The sequence below is a fragment of the Gracilinanus agilis genome, chromosome 3, assembly GCF_016433145.1.
Source record: "Gracilinanus agilis isolate LMUSP501 chromosome 3, AgileGrace, whole genome shotgun sequence".
Lineage (NCBI taxonomy): Eukaryota > Metazoa > Chordata > Mammalia > Didelphimorphia > Didelphidae > Gracilinanus > Gracilinanus agilis.
The window spans coordinates 520,617,073-520,636,967 of NC_058132.1; the positions used below are offsets into that span (position 1 = coordinate 520,617,073).

General features: G+C 37.6%; 1 protein-coding gene across 2 annotated transcripts in view; it reads right to left on the reverse strand.

Annotated features, from left to right (window-relative positions):
- Positions 1–8,844, reverse strand: part of BIVM (basic, immunoglobulin-like variable motif containing) — a 43,361-nt gene extending 34,517 nt beyond the window's left edge. For both annotated transcript variants that reach the window (XM_044670541.1, XM_044670540.1), the window contains exon 1: positions 8,807–8,844. The gene's annotated coding sequence lies outside the window, so the exon portion shown is untranslated. The remainder of the gene's footprint in view (positions 1–8,806) is intronic.
- Between the last annotated feature and the right edge of the window lie 11,051 nt (positions 8,845–19,895).

Sequence of the window (19,895 nt, forward strand, 5' to 3'; positions counted from 1 at the left end):
TTTCTTTCAGAAATGTTGCCCAAATTAGTTATATGCCTTTGAGCAAATTACTTATTTCTTTGAGGCTGGCTTGCCCCATGACTAAAACAGCAGGTAGAGGTGGAAGAAGAGGAGAGAAGGAATAAATATCTGTTTATAGGCTATCTATGTGAAAGAACTTTGTAACAAAATACATTTATTCAATATACATATGTGTATATGTATATATTCCTCCATAAATATTTCATTTTTTTAGGCAGCTAGGTGGCAAAATAGACAAAGTAAGGGGGAAGACTTGAGTTCAAAGACTGTGTATCAAATCCTGAGTTCAAATAGCTGTGTGACCCTCAGGCAAGTCATATAACTGTTTGCCTCTGTTTTATCATCTGTAAAATGAAAGAAAGGAAATAAAAAGAAGGAAATGACAAACCACTCCAGTACCTTTGCCAAGAAATGGAGTCACGAAGACTTGAACATGATTGAACAACAACATTTTGGGGAAATTTAAAAACCCATTCTACTGTTTAATTATGTCCACTAGTATAGAATTAATCTGCCTTAAATCCATCACGCTAAATTTTGAACTTACCTTTTTTTTAAACTTTAGCATCCCATAAGCAAATGTTTTGGGGTAAACTTTGATTTTACTAGTATGGAAACTCAGTACATAATTTTCTTCTGTCAAGACAGATCATACTTGCTCTGTACCTTATAATCTTGGAGAGTTGTCTCATACATGGAGAAGTTAAGTCAACAAGCATTTATTAAGAGCCTACAGGGCAGCTGGGTAGCTCAGTGGAGTGAAAGTCAGGCCTAGAGACAGGAGGTTCAAACCCGGCCTCAGCCACTTCCCAGCTGTGTGACCCTGGGCAAGTCACTTGACTCCCATTGCCCACCCTTACCAATCTTCCACCTATGAGACAATACACCAAAGTACAAGGGTTTAAAAAAAAAAAGAGCCTACTATGTGCCAGTCAGGTAATAGCTAAGTGGTACAGTAGAGTGTACTGTACTTGGGGGTTAGAAAGACCTGAATTCAAATGTGACCTCAGACACTAGCTGTGTGACCAACAGTAAATCACTTAACCCTGTTGGACTCAGTTTCCTCATCTGTTAAGAGAGCTGGAGAAGGAAATAGAAAACCATTCCAATTTCTTTGCCAAGAAATCCCCAAAAGGTATCATGAAGAGTTGGACATTCCTTAAACAACTGAACAACAAATGTGCCAAGCACTATGCCTAGGAATGAAGATAAAAAAATAGGAAGACAATCCCTGTTTTCAAGGAGCTCATAGTCTAATAAGGGAGACAATATATAAATAATAATGTAATGTGAAAAATGCAGGATAAATTGGAAATAATAAAAAGGTAGGCATCATTGGCATTAAGAAAAATCCTGAGAGCTATCTTCCAGAAGATGTGATCAGAGCTGGGAATTTGAAGGGAAGCCAGGAGATAGAGATAAAGGAGATATTTTCAGTCATAGGAAATAGCCAATGAAAATGTAAGGAGTAGCAAGATGGAGTGTCTTCTATAAGGAATAACAAAGAGGTTAGTCACTGAATTGAAGAGCACATGTGAAGTAAGGTGTAAATAAACTGGAAAAATAGAGGGCATCACATTATGGAGGGCTTTGACTAGCCAACAATCTCACAGCTGGTAAGAGCTAAATACACATCTTCCCAATTCATGACCAGCACTTAATCACATCCCAATCTAGTTTTCTATAAAATTATCTAATAAACATTAAATGCTGTTCTTAGTTTTGTTTTGTTTTTCTGTGAAAACAACTTTTCAAAGGGTCTCAAATATTTTAAAAGAGTAAATATACTTAGGGGTGATAGAAGCTATCTTTCAGGATGGGCAATGCTATTTGAATTTTTGTTTAGTCCTATAAGGAATATGATCACAGAAGACATAAAGAGAGGACAATGTTGGAAGAGAACTAAAATAATGATAAACTGAGAAAAGAAAAAAAGAAAAACATAGCTCTAAGATTTCTACCTAAGTCATCATGGGTAAAGGATATGAACAGTTTTCAAAAGAATTACAAACTATAAACTATATGAAGGAGTGTTGCAAAGCACTACTAAGATGAACTCCAATCAAAATAACTCTGAGGTTTTACCTTGAACCCAGTAAGTTAGCAAAAATGACCAAAAATAGCAAGTCATTGCTGGAGGGGTCGTGAAAAGACAAGCACATTGATACATTGATGGAAAGCAATCTGGAATTGTGTGAACTGAGTAACTAACATGTTAATAACTTCTGACTCAAGAGGTTCCATTGCAGGCATATGGTCAAAAAGAGGCCAATGGGGGGGCAGCTGAGTAGCTCAGTGGATTGAGAGTTAGGCCTAGACACGGGAGGGCCTAGGTTCAAATCTGGCCTCAGCCACTTCCCATCTGTGTGATCCAGGGCAAGTCACTTGACCCTCATTGCCTACCCTTACCACTCTTCTGCCTTGAAGCCAATACACAGTATTGACTCCAAGACGGAAGGTAAGGGTTTAAAAAAAAAAAAAAAAAAGAGGCCAATGGAAAAAAAAAAAAACCTAGGTATACTAAAATATTCATACTATCAATTTTTGTAGAAGCAAAGAACTAGAAATGATGTAGATAACCATCAATTGGGGAATAACGTGAAAAAGTATATTACATGAATGTAACACTAATACCAAAAAGCCAGGGGGCAGCTGCATGGTTCAATGGATTAAGAGCCAGGCCCAGAGATGGAAGGTCCTGGGTTCAAATCTGACCTCAGACACTTCCTAGCTGGGTGACCAATACATTATTTTGGTTCTAAGACAGATGGTAAAGGTTATTAAAAAAAAAAAACTGAATCCTGGAAATTTATTATTGCCAGTCTTGGTCCCAAACAAGAGATATGAGAAGCCACATCTTCAAGCTTCTCTGGAAAGTTGAGGATCTACAGATATGGAACATTGCCTATAACAGGCAACTTTAGTTTACATTAGAGATGTGGTAGAAATACACTGATTAAAGAGAAAATTTTTCAACTACAAAGAGATCCAAATTAGGCACCCCAATGAACAAGCTCCCCATCCAATGACAAGAAGTTTGTTATGCTCATTAGCTATAGGAATTAGCAAAGAGTTAGCAGGGAAAACAATAGACTCAAGTCCAACTAGTACAGAAGACAAAGGCAATTTTCTCTGTGTCCTAAAAATACTATGATATGTAACAAATAAACATATCTCGGCCATAGTCCAGAGCTGAAAATATCCAGAGTTGGCCTCACCACAAGAAACCTGTGGCAAAGACCTTGTATAGATATTCAGTTTGTTTTATAGGCTTTTGACAGTTAATTAACACAAATGATTAACAAAACCAAATGTTCAGAAAGTGTTACTAGAGTTTAGGAAATATTTGCTAAGAGTGTTAATAAATTCCAATAAAGGTTTAAGACAGGTAGTCCTCATTTGCTTTTGTCCTTCTGGTGATTTAGCACTAACTAAGACTTATTTAGATATCAGAAGGATTTAAAAAGATCAGGGCCTCTTTTAAATGTCCTAACTTCTACAAATATATGGTTCGTGATACATCACAAGCACTATCCATCAATGCAGTGTGGAAGTAACAATCACAGTAAATATGGGAATGAATCTTATTGTGATACATTTTTTCAGGCATTTCTAATTGATTCTATAAATAATATAGACTGAAATAATCAAACTTAACTTACTATACTGACTGTGGAAGCAGACTTAAAAATAAGCCAGAAACACCTATCAGTTCTAAAGCTCTGAGGAACTTAAAATGACTATAAATCCTTCACAAAAGCAAATACCATCTTGCACTTTTAAGAAATTCCTAATTTCTACAACTTGCTCAATGATTGTTTCTGTTATCTTTTTCAGGAATCGGGATTCAGTCAACCTGTGCACTTAACATTCCAAGGTCAATAACAGAAGCTCATAAGCTAACTCTCTCTCTACCACCATGCCTTTATACAATTAATTTACTAATTGGGACTATTTCTAAAATTATAGTTGCAGATGCCCAACTAAAGGATTATATGTTTTATAATCAGTGATATAAAAGCAATAAAAGGCAATTTCCTTCTCAGATAGGTGTTTCCTACCAGGCAAAATAACATTCATGTTTTAGCAAAATGAAGATTAGGTTCCCTACTATGGGAGAAGGTAAAAGGACTAGGGGAATATACAACACCAGTATAATAATTAGTTCATCTTAAGTCCAGGGGCAACATTAATGGCCCATTATGTCCTTCTTATGTGGCTTTATGGAATTTTTTTCAAGATTAAAAAAACTATAAGTGCAATTAAAATTGCTCTAACCTCCAGTAAAAAAATTCTTAACATTTAGGTAAAGGTTAGGCTCTTTGTCCAAATTTATATTTATATCTATCTCTTTAACGCCTAGTTTCTCCATGGGTGATACAGAAATTCAGATATAACAGATTATGTTAGTGTCTATGGCAAGTCGGGCAGCAAAAGGAGAAGCTGAAGAAAGAGCAAATCTTTTCTTAGCAAAAGGTCCTTCAGTACATATGCTGGTGGTGTACACCCACCCAGTTCCTCTGCTCTGACATGCCTGAGAGTTGCCTGTCCTTTTTAATATCTCCCTTTTATATCACAGCTCAGGCCTATCTTTTCATTCTCCTTTCACTAGTTGTCCCAGTGATTTGGATCCTCAAAATCTTTATCTGGTTCTGAAATTACTCCTTCCTTTTATACAAATTGCTTAGGAGGTGGCCAGGTTTTCACACAATGGCTTTGATTGATTCAAGAAGATATAAATACAGACCCTGTTCATACTTGATTCTGACTGACAGATTTAATCAAAAAGTGTTCTTTCCAAACAAAGGTAATTGCTTTTATGTGGATGAGAAAATCAATGGAGTACCACTTCAAAGGAAAAACAAAAAAGAAAAAAAATCTCAAGATGTAAAAGAGAATCCTGACCTACACCAGGAGTTTGGAGTATAGAATACATCTCTCAAAAAGAAGATGAATAAGGCAACCAAACCTTTGGAGCTGAATATGTACCTACATAAATATGCACTTCCCATAGACAGCAAAAGCTGCATCCACTTAAGAGAAGACAACCTCTCAGGAAGGAATAATGATGAGGACTCATAAGTAGCATCTAGAGACAGGCCACCAGTATTAGTCAGAGGAGAAAAAGATGATTAGAAGTAGACAGTGATTCTCTTTTGAGAGCTACCAATGGAGTCATGATGACCTGACCTCACCAAAAAGAAAACATGTTGTCTTTCTAAGGCACGAATCTGGGACACGACAGTCTCTCAAGACTTATCAAACATAATGGTCGGTAGGAAGTTTCAGTGATTCTCATGGGAACAAATAGTGAGAAAACAGGAATACCAAGCCAGCTATTTAATCCTGAGAAGGAAAGTCTTAGGGTAGGTCCTATAATTGCTGAATTCAAATATTTCTATCATTTAAGAGAAGGGTAAAATGTATTCTACTTAGCTCTACAAGCGAAACTAGGAACAACAGGGTGGCATTACAACCAGGAAATTTTCACCAAGATGGAAGAAACAGCTTCATAATAATTAGAGCTTTACAAAACAATCTCAGGAACTGATGCCCCTGATGCCCATGGCTAGAGTTCTTCAATTAGAAATATACTATTCACTTATTGTAGATATTGAAGAGAAGATTCCTGTTAATGTTTGATCTGGACAAGATGGGCTCCTAAGGTGCCTTCCAACTGAGCTTGAGGTCCTGTCAATATAAAACAAGATTAACCCACAAGTTACAAATAGTACAAAAAGTACTATAGTACATATATATGTACTATATATATATACGTATATATATATATACACATAGAAAGTATATAGTACAAATAGTACAAAAAGAACTATTCTTGCCTTGAGTTATCTTTATTGTTCTATTAAAAACAAAGGGTATCTTCGAAAATGAATGGTAAATTCTGGACAAGATTGACAATGTAATCTGGAGATTACTGAGCGTCAGGTTCTTTTCATCCTCAACATCAGTACTGTCCACTGACAAGGGACATTAAAAGAAGGAAGGTACATTAAAAACCAATTGTCTTATGTTTATACTTCTCACCAGCTCTGTCTAGCATGGCAAAGTTGAAAACTCTGGTTTATCTAAGATTTAAGTATTATGAGTGGCTGCTGTATATATATATGCATATATACACATCTATTTTTATATATACATATATACGCATATCTATCTATACATACATTTTCCTCTAAATTCCAAAAAAACAAAAACTTGACCATCATGGATGGATGGAAGGCTTTCTGAAACATAACACAATGCCCATAATTCAAACTTTTCCTCATTACTCAAAGTCATCCTTATGAATATCAATTATTGTAGGGCACTATAAAACAGTGATACTTTCAAGAGTTACTAAGGTATGTAGAGCTGCTTGCCCCACAGTACTATGTATTTTGGAAAATTCTGTTTGATTTTATAACATTTGCTATTTCCTCACTCTCAGTTCAAAAAAATAAGATTTTCCTGATTCACCAGGTGTTAGTACCATCTCCCTAAATTTGGGAGAAATAGGAGAATTATAAGTTCCAAATCTGGCAATACTCGTTTAATATTGGTATGTTTTCATACATGTTTATTTCCAGTAAAAAGAGATTGCTTAAAAGTATACTGTTTCATTTTTTTGTCTTTGTATCCCCAGGACCTAGCACAGTATTCTTGAACATATCCAGCACTGATAGACACTGAAGGAATGCATGAATGAATGATGAAATGATCAAGATATCATCTCTCCTTTATTGGTGCTATCAATATAATATCTCTAGAAGCCTCTTCTTCTAATTTGCAGTTTAAAATCTAATATGGACTATGAAAATAAATAACTAAGTTTAATAGAACTGTACCAAAAGGGAGCAGATAGGTAATCAGTAGATAGAGAGCCCAGCTTAGAGGTAGGAAGTCCTGGGTTCAAATCTAATCTCTGACCCTTCCTAGCTGTGTGACCCTGAGCAAGTCACTAACTCCAACTGCCTGGCCTTTATTGCTCTTCTTTCTTGGAACCAATACCTAGTATTGATTCTAAGACAGAGGATAAGAGGTTGTGTGTGTGTGTGTGTGTGTGTGTGTGTGTGTGTGTGTGTTTGTGTGTTTAAGAATTTTACCTAAAATAAAAATAAAAAATAAAGGGAGCAGTTAGGTGGCTCAGTAGATTGAGATCCAAGCCTGGAGTCAGGAGGTCCTGGGTTCAAATCTGAACTCAGATTGTTCCTAACTGTGTGACCATGGGCAAGTCACTTAACCCTCCCCTCCCTTGCCTCTTCTGCCTTAGAACCAACAAAGTTTTGATTCAAAGATGGGAAAAGATAGAAAGTAAGGATTTTTAAAATAAATACATAAAGTAAATATAAAGAGTTTCTTACTGAACTCTCCTTAAGTTAATGACTATAGTAGGAAGCTTGGATTCAAATCCCAGCACTAACACTTACTAGCTCTGTGAATCGAGTCATTGAACCTCTGTAAGCCTCAGTTTCCTCATATTTTACATAGTAGTAATAATATATCCACTACCCACCTAATGGAGTGGTTTTGATAAAACTCTTTGTAAACAAGAAATTCTACATAAATTTGTTATTGTTATTATTAGCCTTATCATATCTACTTGGGCTTTTCTGAGCCTTCTCTTTTTATCAACTGTATTGCAGAGTTGCCAGATAACTCTATGTCAAATGTTGCTGTTTATGACTTAATGAAATGAACCTAAAACACTGTGAGCTCAGTTCTGGTTTCTTCTAAAAGAAAGCTATTCATAATTTATTTATAAACACATTTATAGCAAGTGCTCCTCACCTTAGGCATCAGAGTCATTCCTGAAAAGCTGCATGTAAACTGAACCTCAAATGAATATTTTAAAAGTTTGCTATTTAAAAGAATCACGTTAAACCCAGTAAACACAAAATAGCTTTTGCAAAGCAGAACACTTAATTTGTTTGCCGTTGCTCTTTTTGTGAGCTATGACTGTTAGATACCGAGTTTAAAGAGGGGATGCACTAAAGAAGCTATTCCTTGAAAAGTCAATACTGTTCCCTAAGCCTCCTACTAGTGCATCCATTTTAACACAAGGGGAAACTGAGGCTTTGGAAAAGTTAAATTGGCTCATCAAGATCAAATATCAGGTCAAGAGTAGAGAGCCTGGGCTAGACCAAAGATTACCTTTCTCTGTAGTTTTAGATCCATTAGGCAATAACGAACCTAAGGACTGCAGCCAGCCTTTACTCCCCTCCATTCCCCTTTCCCTGTTGGTGCAACATGGTACATATAATGTATACCTCAGCTTTCACCTATCCTTAAGGCCATATTCCTTCCTCCTCCTCCCCCTCCCCCTCCCGTGCTGGATCGCCAGCAGGAAGCCTAGACTACCTAGCTGACTCTTCCACCCTATGATCCTGCTAAGGGCACACACAAGAGACAAGCATCCTGACTCCAAGGGGGGGGGGGGGGGAGGGAGGTGGTGAAAAAACTAGACACTGCTTTCCCTCTTTTTTTCCTGCAGCTCAAGGACTTAGTATCTGCTCCTCTGGCTCAGCACGAAGGCTGGCAGCAGGAGAAGTGGGGCAGAAGGGTAGGAGACTTAGGGTCTTCAGTCTCACACCTTGTCTCCCGGTCGAGGTGGCCCCGGAGCAGATTGGGAGAAGCAGGAGCAACAGGGCAGTGCGGCTAGCTTGCTCCAAGTGGTCTGGCGACGGCCGAAGGTTCCCACAGCGGGGGCCCGGGCGAGAGGAGGATGCGAGCCAGGAAAGAGGTACCCCAAGACCGGCCCCATGCACGTACGCACGCACTCACTCACCCCGGGCAGCTGCAGAGCCACAGCAGCCTCGCGGTTCCAGCCCCGGCTAGCCGCTTCTCCCTCCCCTCCGGAGATGTGGTTTCTACCTCCCTGGGGTTGGCCAAGTAGGAGAAGAGGTGGAGAAAGTCTTAGCCAGTCAGAGGATGCCGGGATGCCCCGCCCCGTCCCCAGCACCGGAAGCTGAGGGCTCAGCTCCCAAATCGGGTGGCCGGAGGGCGGGACAGAGGCAATGCTTAGGTCTCTTACACACACTGTGGATTCGCATTTTTCCACCGGCTTCTGTGTCCTGGGGGAAAGGTCACCGTAGCTGCAGCAGGAAAGGTTGTAGATGTCCGTATTCATACGTCCACTGAAGCAAAAATAAATCCTGGCCTTGCTACAGAAGGGGCCCGGGCCCACTGCTTAGCCTCTTTCCTGATCCGAGCTTAGTGACAGCCAGGGGGGAGGTGTGGTTCAAAAGTAGTTGCTTGTCCGATTCTGGTGCTGAGCCTGAAAAGAGACTTGCATAGATGAAATGTGGAATGAGGAAAGGCCCCGATGAGTTTAAATGTATTTGGATCGGATAGCACTTAAAGGCCTTTCCTCAAATTTCTTCTTCTTTCGAAAGCTGCAGTAGACCCCGGGGGAGGTGGGGGAGGGGCACGAGGATGGTGAAGGCACTGAGGACTGTGCTACCAGAAGATTGATTGAAAAAACTCAGCCATTCGACAAGCATTTTTTAGGTCCTTACTATGTGGAGAAACCCTGTGCTGAGGAATTGGGAGTGTTGTAAAGTTTCACACGGTCACACTGGGAAGAATATTAAATCAAGTCCCTGTCTGAAAATATTAAAAGACAAAGGGGCTTGTTTTACCAAGCCAGATTACTATGATTTTTTTTCTTGAGTCTTCCTTCAGTCTCTTGTACATATCAGGTACAAAATCTAGTTAAAGATAAAAAGAGCAAGTGGAGTATTAAACTGAAATTCCCTGAAGTTTTGGGTAAATTATTGATTCCTAATTTATTGTTCTTATAGCTCTGTTATTAATAGGGTTAGATCCACACAGTTTGAGTTAATTCTCATCGCATGAACTGGTTACTGGCAAAGCAAATTTAGGAGGTTGTACTAAATTTTGTTGAGTCTTATCAATTTAAACAGAATTACTTAAGAATCTCTACAAGTAACTTAGAACCAGAGAAGCAGATCTACTTGGAGGATCCCCTGAAAATGATACCTGTTCCAGAAAGTCCAAAGGAAGATATGCTGATTAAATGACCACTTGGAATGGGTTACCAAGTTAAAAAGAGACGATGTTATTTAATATTGATTATCATTATTGTGTTACTTTGGCTTTTCGTTTGCTTGTTTGTTTCATGATGTTTCTATTTACTACATTTTCTCAGTGACATTGGTGATATGTAAATCCCCCCCAATTGAATTAGTAAATGGTGAGCCCTCTGAGTGTTTTAATCTCTAACCTGACTTAGTTTACCCATAAAGCTAATTTAACAAGGTTTGTCTCCATAAAGAATATATGAGATTATGACTCTGCTTAACTACATTTATTCAAATCTATGACATTGAAGGAAACATGGGATTGTGATTTTTGGAATAAGACTATTTTATTCTACCACAATGTTCCAAGACCCTTCTAGTAAGCTGAAAATCACACATAATATCAAACCACTTTATTTAATAAATATTTTATGACTTCTGTTAGGCTTATCAGAGCTACCAGCATCACTCCTTTTATACTTCAAGGCCATCATTAAAAACTAAATATAGGTATCCCTTCTACATCATGAGGGGTTAGGGGCAAGTACCCTTGAGATGTGGAAAATCCACATAAATTATTTTGGCCTTCCTTTCATACCAGAAAAGAAGTCTGAATTTTTTCTTTTTCTTTTGTGGGGTGTATACAGTAGCTTAAGTGCATTTATGAGTTATTAAATTTTTTATGATATCTCTACATTTCTTACCTTTGTGTTTCCTCTGTTGGCTTTCATGTTCTTTTCACAAATTTTAACTTTTTACTATTTTAACTTTAAAAAAGAAATTGTATATAATTTTGGAATTAAAAGATAAAAATATGTTGGTGTTATACAATACCATAAATATGTTTTATGCATTTCTGAGTCTCTAGATTTTTTCTTTGTCATCTGCTGGCTTTCACATGTCATTGACTTAAACAAAACGCCCCCCAAATTCCCATTTAATTAATTTTGCCAACCCATGATATGCTGAAATTGCAAAGGGGAAAGTCACAATTTGTCAGGGACACCGATAGGTAGAAAGAGGAATCCCATTTAAAATAACTGTAGATAATATAAAATACCTGAGGGTCTACCTGCCAAGACAAATGTAGGAACTATATGAACACAATAACAAAACACATTTCACACATAAAGTTAGATCTAAACAACTGGAAAAACATGAATTGTTCATCGGTTGGCTGTGTCAATTTAATAAAAATGACAATTCTGCCTAAGTTAATTTATTTATTCTGTGTTCCAATCAAACTACCCAAAAATTATTTCATGGAGATAGAAAAAATAATAAAATTCATCAGGAAGAACAAAATATCAAGAGAATTAATGGGGAGAAATAATACAAAGGAAAGTAGCTTAGCTATACCAGATCTCAAAGTATATTATAAAATAGCAACCATCAAAACACTCTGCAATTGATTAAAAAATAAGAATAGTGGATCAGTGGAATAGATATAGCATTCAACACACAGTAGTAAATAATGTGAGAATTTATTTTTCATATATTTCCTATGTCTGAGATCTGGATCAGAGATACCATCTAGTCTGCTGCGCTTTGCATTTTCTTTGTCTTTGGGAATTCCAAGGGATGTGTTCCTTTTTAACAGAATTTTGTTAGTAGATAAAGGGTAGAAAAGTCCTTATTTTGCCTGTCCACCTTCATACAATAAAAAATAGGGCACCTGGCCAGAGTTTTTAATGGTTTTTTAATAAAATTGAAGTGAGAGATGAGAGATGAAATGCAGATAGAGGAGATGGAGGTGGATTTCTCTTAGGGAAGGAATTAACCAGATTATAGCATTTCCATTTAGCTGGCTTTTTGGACTATACATTATTTCCACACCTTTATATTCAAGAGTGGAAGTAGAAAGAGTTCGTTGGTACCTCTCTGGCCTTATATATTCTCCTAGCTCCTCCCTCTGTAGTGATGCAGCATGCTGACACTCAGGCTGATGCCAGGGGAAACCAAGGGTTGAAGGCCATTAGATAGCCATAGCAGGATGGAGCATTTTTCCTTACACAGCCTTTAAGGATAGGGAGTGGTGAATAGGTTGAGGGACCATCTCTTAATCAGCAGCTATCATCAGTTAAAGATGTTTTGGGATGGTCAAGGGAAGGACTAAATAATGAACTCCAAAACTTTTTTTAAATTTATCTATTAGGCTGCCTGTCCCAGTTTGGTTTGTCCTTGATTGCAAAAGAGCCATGGAGACTCTATCACTTTATTAGTTATGATACTGGCCTAACCAATAAACCTGGCATAATCAATAAAATTATACTCTTATACAAAAATCAGTCTCTTGAGATAATTTTAATCATAAAAATGACCACAATAACCTAGTGACCCCCAAATCCAAGCTTTTGCAAGAACTCACTATTTAACAAAAACTGCTAGAAAAACTAGAAAATAGTATGGCAGAAACAAGTCATAACTGTGTAATTAGGAATCTTGAACCCTTGGACTTCATCTCCCAGAATCCTTTTCCCTTCATCCAGGTAGCATCCTTACATATTATAAATAAGTTTGCTGTAACCCCATCCTCTTGCTCTCTTTTCCCAGGGTGAGGTTTGGAAATCTGGCTTTATTCAGGCTTTTACTTTTGTCTTTTTATTCCTTTTGATTCAAGTTATTATTAATAAATCTTATTGAATATAATACTTGGAGTTATTGTATATTAATTTTTAAGCTTACATAGACCAACAACTCACACTCTACTATACCAAGATAAAGTCAAAATAGATACATGATTTAGAAATAAAGAGTGATACCATAAATTAGGGGAGCACAAAATAGTTTACTTGCTATAACTACAAGTAAGGGAAGTGTAACCAAACAAAATGTAAAAAAGATAACATTTAATTTAAAGATTTTTTGACAAACATAACCAGTTCAACTAGATGGGAAACAACAAACAGGAAATGTTTCTTTATAGCAAGTGTCTCTGACAAAGACCTCATTTCTTAAATATATAAGAGAATTGAATCAAATTTATAAGATTGCATAGCATTCTCCAGTTGACAAAGGTTATGAACAGGCAGTTTTCAAATGAAGAAAGTAAACCTATCTTTTGTCATATGAAAAAATGCTCCAAATCACTATTATTTAGAAAAATGCAATTTGAAATATCTCTAAGTTTCTACCTCACACCCATCAGGCAGATTATATGACAAAAAGAGGAAAATTTGACAAATATTACAGGGAGTATGGCAAAATTGAGACACCAATATACTGTTGGTGGAACTGTGTGAACCCATCTAACTATTCTTGAGAGCAATTTGGAACCATGCCCAATGGACCATTAAACAAGGTATAACCTTTTGATCCAGCAATACCACTACTAGGTCTATATCTCAGAGAAATAAAAAACAAGATGAAAAGACCTACTTATATGAAAATATTTATAGCAGCTCTCTTTTTGGTGGCAAAGAATTGGAAATTGAAGAGATATCCATCAGTTGGAGAATGGCTGAACAAGAAATAGTATATGATTGTAATGGAATATGATTGAGCCCTTAGAAATGAGAAGCAAAATGATCACACACAAAAAAAAATCCTGGAAAGACTTATATAAAGTGATATAAAGTGAAGCAAGCAGAATCACCAGAATATTATACACAATAACAGCAATTGTGTATTACCATTTTCAACTGTGAAAAGTATGCTATTATCAGCAATGCAAGGATCAAAGACGACTACAGGGATTTCATGATGAAAAAGTCTATTCACTACCAAAAAGGAACTGGCTAAGTCTGAATGCAGATTGAAGCATATCTATTTTCACTTTATTTCCTTTATGAATTTATAACTAGTGTTAGTGATATGTATCTTATTTCACAACATGACAAATGTAGAAATATGCATTATATGATAATAAATGTACAACCTATATTGTATTGCCTACCATCTTGGGGAGGAGGGAAGACACGTGAGAGGGAGAGAAAGAACATAGATTACAGAATTTCAGAAAATGATTATTAAAATTATATCAACATGTAAAAAATAAGTAGCATTAATGAAACTTAAAGAAGCATTGCTCTAGTGAGGATATGACTTGTTATAAGCAAGAATTCTGGACAAACACACAGCAGCTAATTGGTGTAAAACAATGCAATGACTTTCACTAATGCTTCTCAGAGCAAAATTCAGCATGATTGGGTGAAATGCTTTGAGACTTTACTTGTCTTGAGAGAATGTCTCAGATTTAGTGTATAACTAATTTTTTTTAGTCTACATATTTTTTCTGATTTTTTTTATCACCAATTACATATACCTGAACTCAAATGTGTTGAGTTTGAGTAAAATGAGGTCTCCCTCTACTTTTGGCCCCCAATACACTTGCATCCTGTTGTAAGTTTAACTATCCCAACTTCATAACCAATAATATTCACTCAAATTGACTCTGTACAATCAATAGAGATTAGGAATGTGTGAGATAAAAAATGATGAAAAGTGAACTACTCACTCAAATAAACAAAACCTGAAATCAGAAGGTAGGAGTAAAAGGAGGCAGTTGTTTATTTCCTTCATGAAAGAGAGCACTTCAATGATGGGCTAAGAAGTGCAGACTGACTAGGCAACAAACAGGCAATAAATACAAGTTCCCCCCAAAAAGCGCTTCTTAGGTCCTGTCAGCCCCACCCATTCCCAACCAGACTTTGACCTACAATCCAAAACACCTGTGTTTCCAACCCAGCACAGGTGGGGTAAGGGAAGCAACCGAGTTGTTTATTTTCCTTTCTATCTTTCATCAATCTCCCTCCCAAACTTGTCCCAGAGTCCTCAGTCAACAAAAAGTAACAAACTAGCCTTTGTAAACTGAATACTCATTCTGAGAATAGCACACTCAATTCTGTCTCGTACAGGAACAATAGGATAGAGAAACAATATAGATCTCACTGTAGAGTTACACCATAAGTATGGTTAGCACTGAAGGGGTATTTTGTGTAAAATCAGTAACTAGTGAAGAGCCATTCTGAAATGAATTCAATGTAAATAATAAAATGAATATAGAAGGATTTAAAATATTATGGTTTTAAAAGATTTATTGGTAGCCATTAGAAAAATAAAGGTACGTGCCATGCTAGCTTAGGCTGTGTTTGAAAGACCCACCATTACCTCCACCACCATGCTGCTGCAGCCAGAAAGAGAGACAGTGCAAGCCCAGCCATTCATTTTTAACCTCTGGTCCACATCAATACGTAACTGTTTATGTCATTACATAAGCCAGGAAGCTATTGGGAAATGAAATTCAGAGACCTGGAAATGTCCATAGGAAGCCAGTGAGGTCACAGGGAAATTTAGCTCAGAGACCTCAAAATTTCAAAAACACACCATGTTTTAACCTTACTTGACTTTGGTCACATGTAGCCAATTTCCTAGGGTGGGCAGTCCTGAAGGAGAGGGTAGTCATTGAGGGATCTAATCCTATACCTTTAGTACCAATTCCATTTCCTTTTAATGAGGATGTGGCAGCAGTTGTTATGAACTTTCACTGATCCTTCTCATGATTTTATGTGATCCAATCAAAATATCTTTGCCCTTATAGAAAAGAGACTTATTCCTTTCCATAAAAGCAGAGTTCAATTTGAATTCTTCATTGGTCTAGTGTCCAGCCTACCAACTCACTCTGCTTTGATGTGTAAATAAATTCATTTTTAACTATCTCTTCCTAAGTTTTGCCTCTTTAGTCAAGGAGAAAGTCCAAGGTAGAATTCTCCTTTTTAACAAGTCAATGATACTTGAGTCGGGTAGAACAAGCAAAAGACTATTGCAATGTTCCAGGGGTAAAGTAATGAAGTGATTATTAGCAAGGAAGCTCTGTGAGAGGAGAGAAGGGTACATATACTGTAAATTTTGGGGATACAAAAAAAGGCCAAAATATCATCCCTGTGATTCTTGCCCTCATGGAGGTCATATTCTAATAAGGGAGACAATGTGCAGCTATGTAGATTCAAGCTATTTACAATGTCAATGAGAGGTAATCTCATTGAAAAAAAACCTACAGTGAGTGAGAATATAAAATGACCTCTATATGAGAAGTAGGATTTAAGCTGAGCCTTAAAAAAAGGACAGGAAAGCCCTTGGAAAGGCATAAATCACCTCATGAAAGAAAGGTTGTGTGGAGAGAAAAGAATTAATTTGTTCTTCTCAGGGGGGAACCTCCACTCTAGACCCCATCAGGAAATGGAAGCCTGCTTAGGGTTTCAAAAAAAGACCTCAAGGACATTCTGTTATTGCCACTGGCCCAGTGAATTGGGAGGTCTCTTTTATCAGGAAAGAAGACCATTAGGCTATCCTACTTCCTTATCTCATCTGACTTTTAGGAGCCAAAGGAGACCCTCCTGAGGATATGGCTATCTCTCCATAACCTCCCCTACCTCTGGTGGAAGATTTGATGAAGCTCATGCTATGTAACTTCTTGTTTTTTGACTGGGTAGAATTTTGCACCTAGATTGTAAATTCCGACCCCCCAGACCATGGGGTATCGGACAGAGGGGGTGAGAGTCTTGCATCAAGAATCTATAAAATGCTTGTATCTGCAACCATGCATTGGGTATTGCCATTAGGGTATGTCCCCTTACTCAGGAGTAAGAATAAAAACTGCATCTTTTACTATTCACTCTCTGATTCCAGGTTTGTAATTATAATTTGGGTGGGCAGTCATTTTATTTCATCTCACACAGAGGTTATATTTTTGGATATGGCCAATATAAAAATGTGTTTTGTTTGACTATCTTTATTACAAAGGTTTTATTGTTCTTTCTTTTTTCCATGGGGAAAGAGAAGATGAATGTTTATTAACTGAAAAAAAGTTCTTAAGAAAAAAATACGACAGGGCATCAGGAGATGATGAAGGATTAAGTATAAAGAACAGCAAAAAGGCCAGTGTTACTGGATCATAGAATATGTGGAAGGGAATAAAATGTAAGAATATTGGAAAGATAGTGTCAATCTTAAAAAACATGGAACCACCAAAGTAGTTAGAAAGAACAAGTCTTTAATCAGGACAAGGAAGCCAATTTTCTAACACATCCATACAGAATCATGTGCAAGATACCACACAGAGACAAACCCTGGGGCTCTGGGAATACAGTCATCCCTTGCTATATCATGGTTCACTTATCACGGCTTCGCTGTATTGTGGGTTTTATATATATAATTCTGTATCATGGTGTTTTCACTATATCATGGGATTTTGTGGATGGATACTGTACTGTACACTATGGAAATGCAGTATGCCACTAACACTTGCACAAGTTTGCCAATGTGAGGTTGTACATGCATACTATTGGCTGATGGAATGAAAGGTGACCAGCCACAGCATTGTGTTCTGTATCCTGGGCGTTGATTGACTCAGTGACTGTAGCATTGGTCTGTTTGCTCTCCCACACTGTGCCCATACATTCAGCATCTCTCCTTGTCTACTTCACATACATGTCTGATCACTGCGCGAAATGTTGTTTTGTGGTGTTGTGTTTTTGTGAAGTTTTCATAAACGTTTGAATTCATTTCAAGCCCTATGCCACCCAAACATTCTGTACCTTCTAAGGCTTCTGGCAGTGAACACAAGTGCCAGAGGAAGATGCTTACCATCAAAGAATAATAAAATAAATATAATGCTGCTACTTGGTGGACTTTCACCTATCACGGGGTCTTTGGCACATAACTCCCAGGATAGGTGAGGGATCATTTTACTGTCTCCAGGAAAATGCACTTCTTAAAAGGAGTTTTCCATTGAGCTGAAGAACTTAGGGTCCTATGTACCTTCAGGGAAATAAAGGACAGGAAGGACAATTGATTGGCTTACAATAGAAACTGAGGATTCCAGCCACAGGCTGATTACCTGAGAGAGGCCTAGCTAGACCTGGGAGAAACTTTTAAGACAAAAGGGTACTTAGGATTTGATTATATCTATTAATTCTATCTAAGCTGAGATCACTGGATACTTTAAGGTTTATTGTTCAGTCTAAAACAAAGGTCGGTTTAGGACTTCAAAGGCAAGTTCCAAAGAGACAAAGGCAAATTTGGGGGTTCCATAAAACAAGGTCATCATTAGGAAAGGATCAGATTGTGAAGGGCTTTAAAATCAAAGCAAATAGGGTAGCTGGGTAGCTCAGTGGATTGAGAGCCAGGCCTAGAGACAGGAGGTCCTAGGTTCAAATCTGGCCTCAGATACTTCCCAGCTGTGTGACCCTGGGCAAGTCACTTGACCCCCATTGCCTACCCTTACCAATCTTCCACCTATAAAGTCAATACACAGAAGTTAAGGGTTTAAAATAATTTAAAAAAAATCAAAGCAGATAATTTTATATTTGATTCTAGAGGTAATAGGGAGACATTGGAATTGGGAGTAGGGTGATGTTTGATATAGACAGAATAGAAGTTTAGGAAAATCATCAGTAGCTGAGTGGAGAATGGAAAAGAGGAGGAAAATATTTAAGGCAGGTAGACCAACCAGAAAGCTATTAGAGATGAGATGATGAAGGCCTTTAATCAGAGCAGCAGCAATGTGAGTGGAGAAAAGGGTACCTATATTATAAACATTGTGCAGATGGAAACAAGACTGGGCAGTAGAGACCGTCAGCTGGGTTTTCTGCAAGTTTCAAGTTTGTCCCTGCCCCCTGAGAAGTCACACTCAGGAAGTCCAGGGCACAACTGTTTTGGACTGAACAATAGACCTTGAAGTGTTTGGTGATCCCACTTTGCGTGGGACTAGTAGATATAGTCAAATGTTGAGTACTCTTATTTGTCTTAGTAGCTTCTCCCATTATGTTAGAGTCCTCTCTCCTGTGGCCCAGCTCTTGGTTTGACCCTTTTGTATTCACTGTAGTTGACTGCTCCCTGATACCCCAGCTGCTGGCTGCAGCCTCTTTGCAGCCTGTTTAGAGCCTATCTATGCATGCTTGGTGTACCAAGTTCTACAGAGGGTATAAAAACCCCGAAAGTTCTGTGACTGGGGAGAATCATCTCATGAGGTACATTCTCCCAGATGTACGGTTTCCAGAGTCCCAGAGCCCTTGGCTTTGTGTGGTTTTTAGGTGCTTGAACTCTGTGGTGGCTGAATATAGAACACTATCTCCTGATCAAAGACAAGGTTTTTCTGACTACTTTAGTAGTTCTGTGTTATTTCCAAGTTAACAATAGTATATGTGTGGTGAGTGCGAGTGAGGCATCTAGGATGACACAGAAGTTGCAAGCTGAATGACTAGAAGGATGGTTGTATAATAAGAGGAAAGTTGGGAAGAGGAGAGTCTTTGGGGGTGTGGAATAAGGAGTTCTGTTTTAAACACATTGATTTTGCAATGTTTAGTGGACATACTGTTTAAGAAGTCAAACAGGTTATTGCTGATGTAAGACTGAAAGTCAGGGGAGATGTTAGGGCTGGATTTGTTGAATTGGTGATCTTCTGGTAGACAGTCTAACAGAAACTAAAACCCAGAGAGGGTAAAGCACTTGCCTGTTGTCACAAAGGTAGTAAGTGGCAAACCCAGGATTTAATTTTGATTTCTTTTCACTGTACCATTCTGTCTCCTAGTAACTCCCAGTATGCAAACTCCCTCTATCAATGCCTGTCTGTATCTATTCCCCAAGTTGCCTTGAATAATTGAGAGGTTAAATGATGAATCTATGGTCTCATATCTAGTATATTTCAGAGGTAGGATTTGATCCTAGATCTTGATTCTAAGGCCAATTCTCTAACCATTACTCCCATCATGTTGTACATACCCTTGAGACCACTTTTTAAAAAGCAAATTTAACTATTGCATTAAAAAGATTAAAAAATTTTTTTTTCCAACAAACTCTTGCAGATTTTACCCTACTAAGTAATAAATAGGGGCC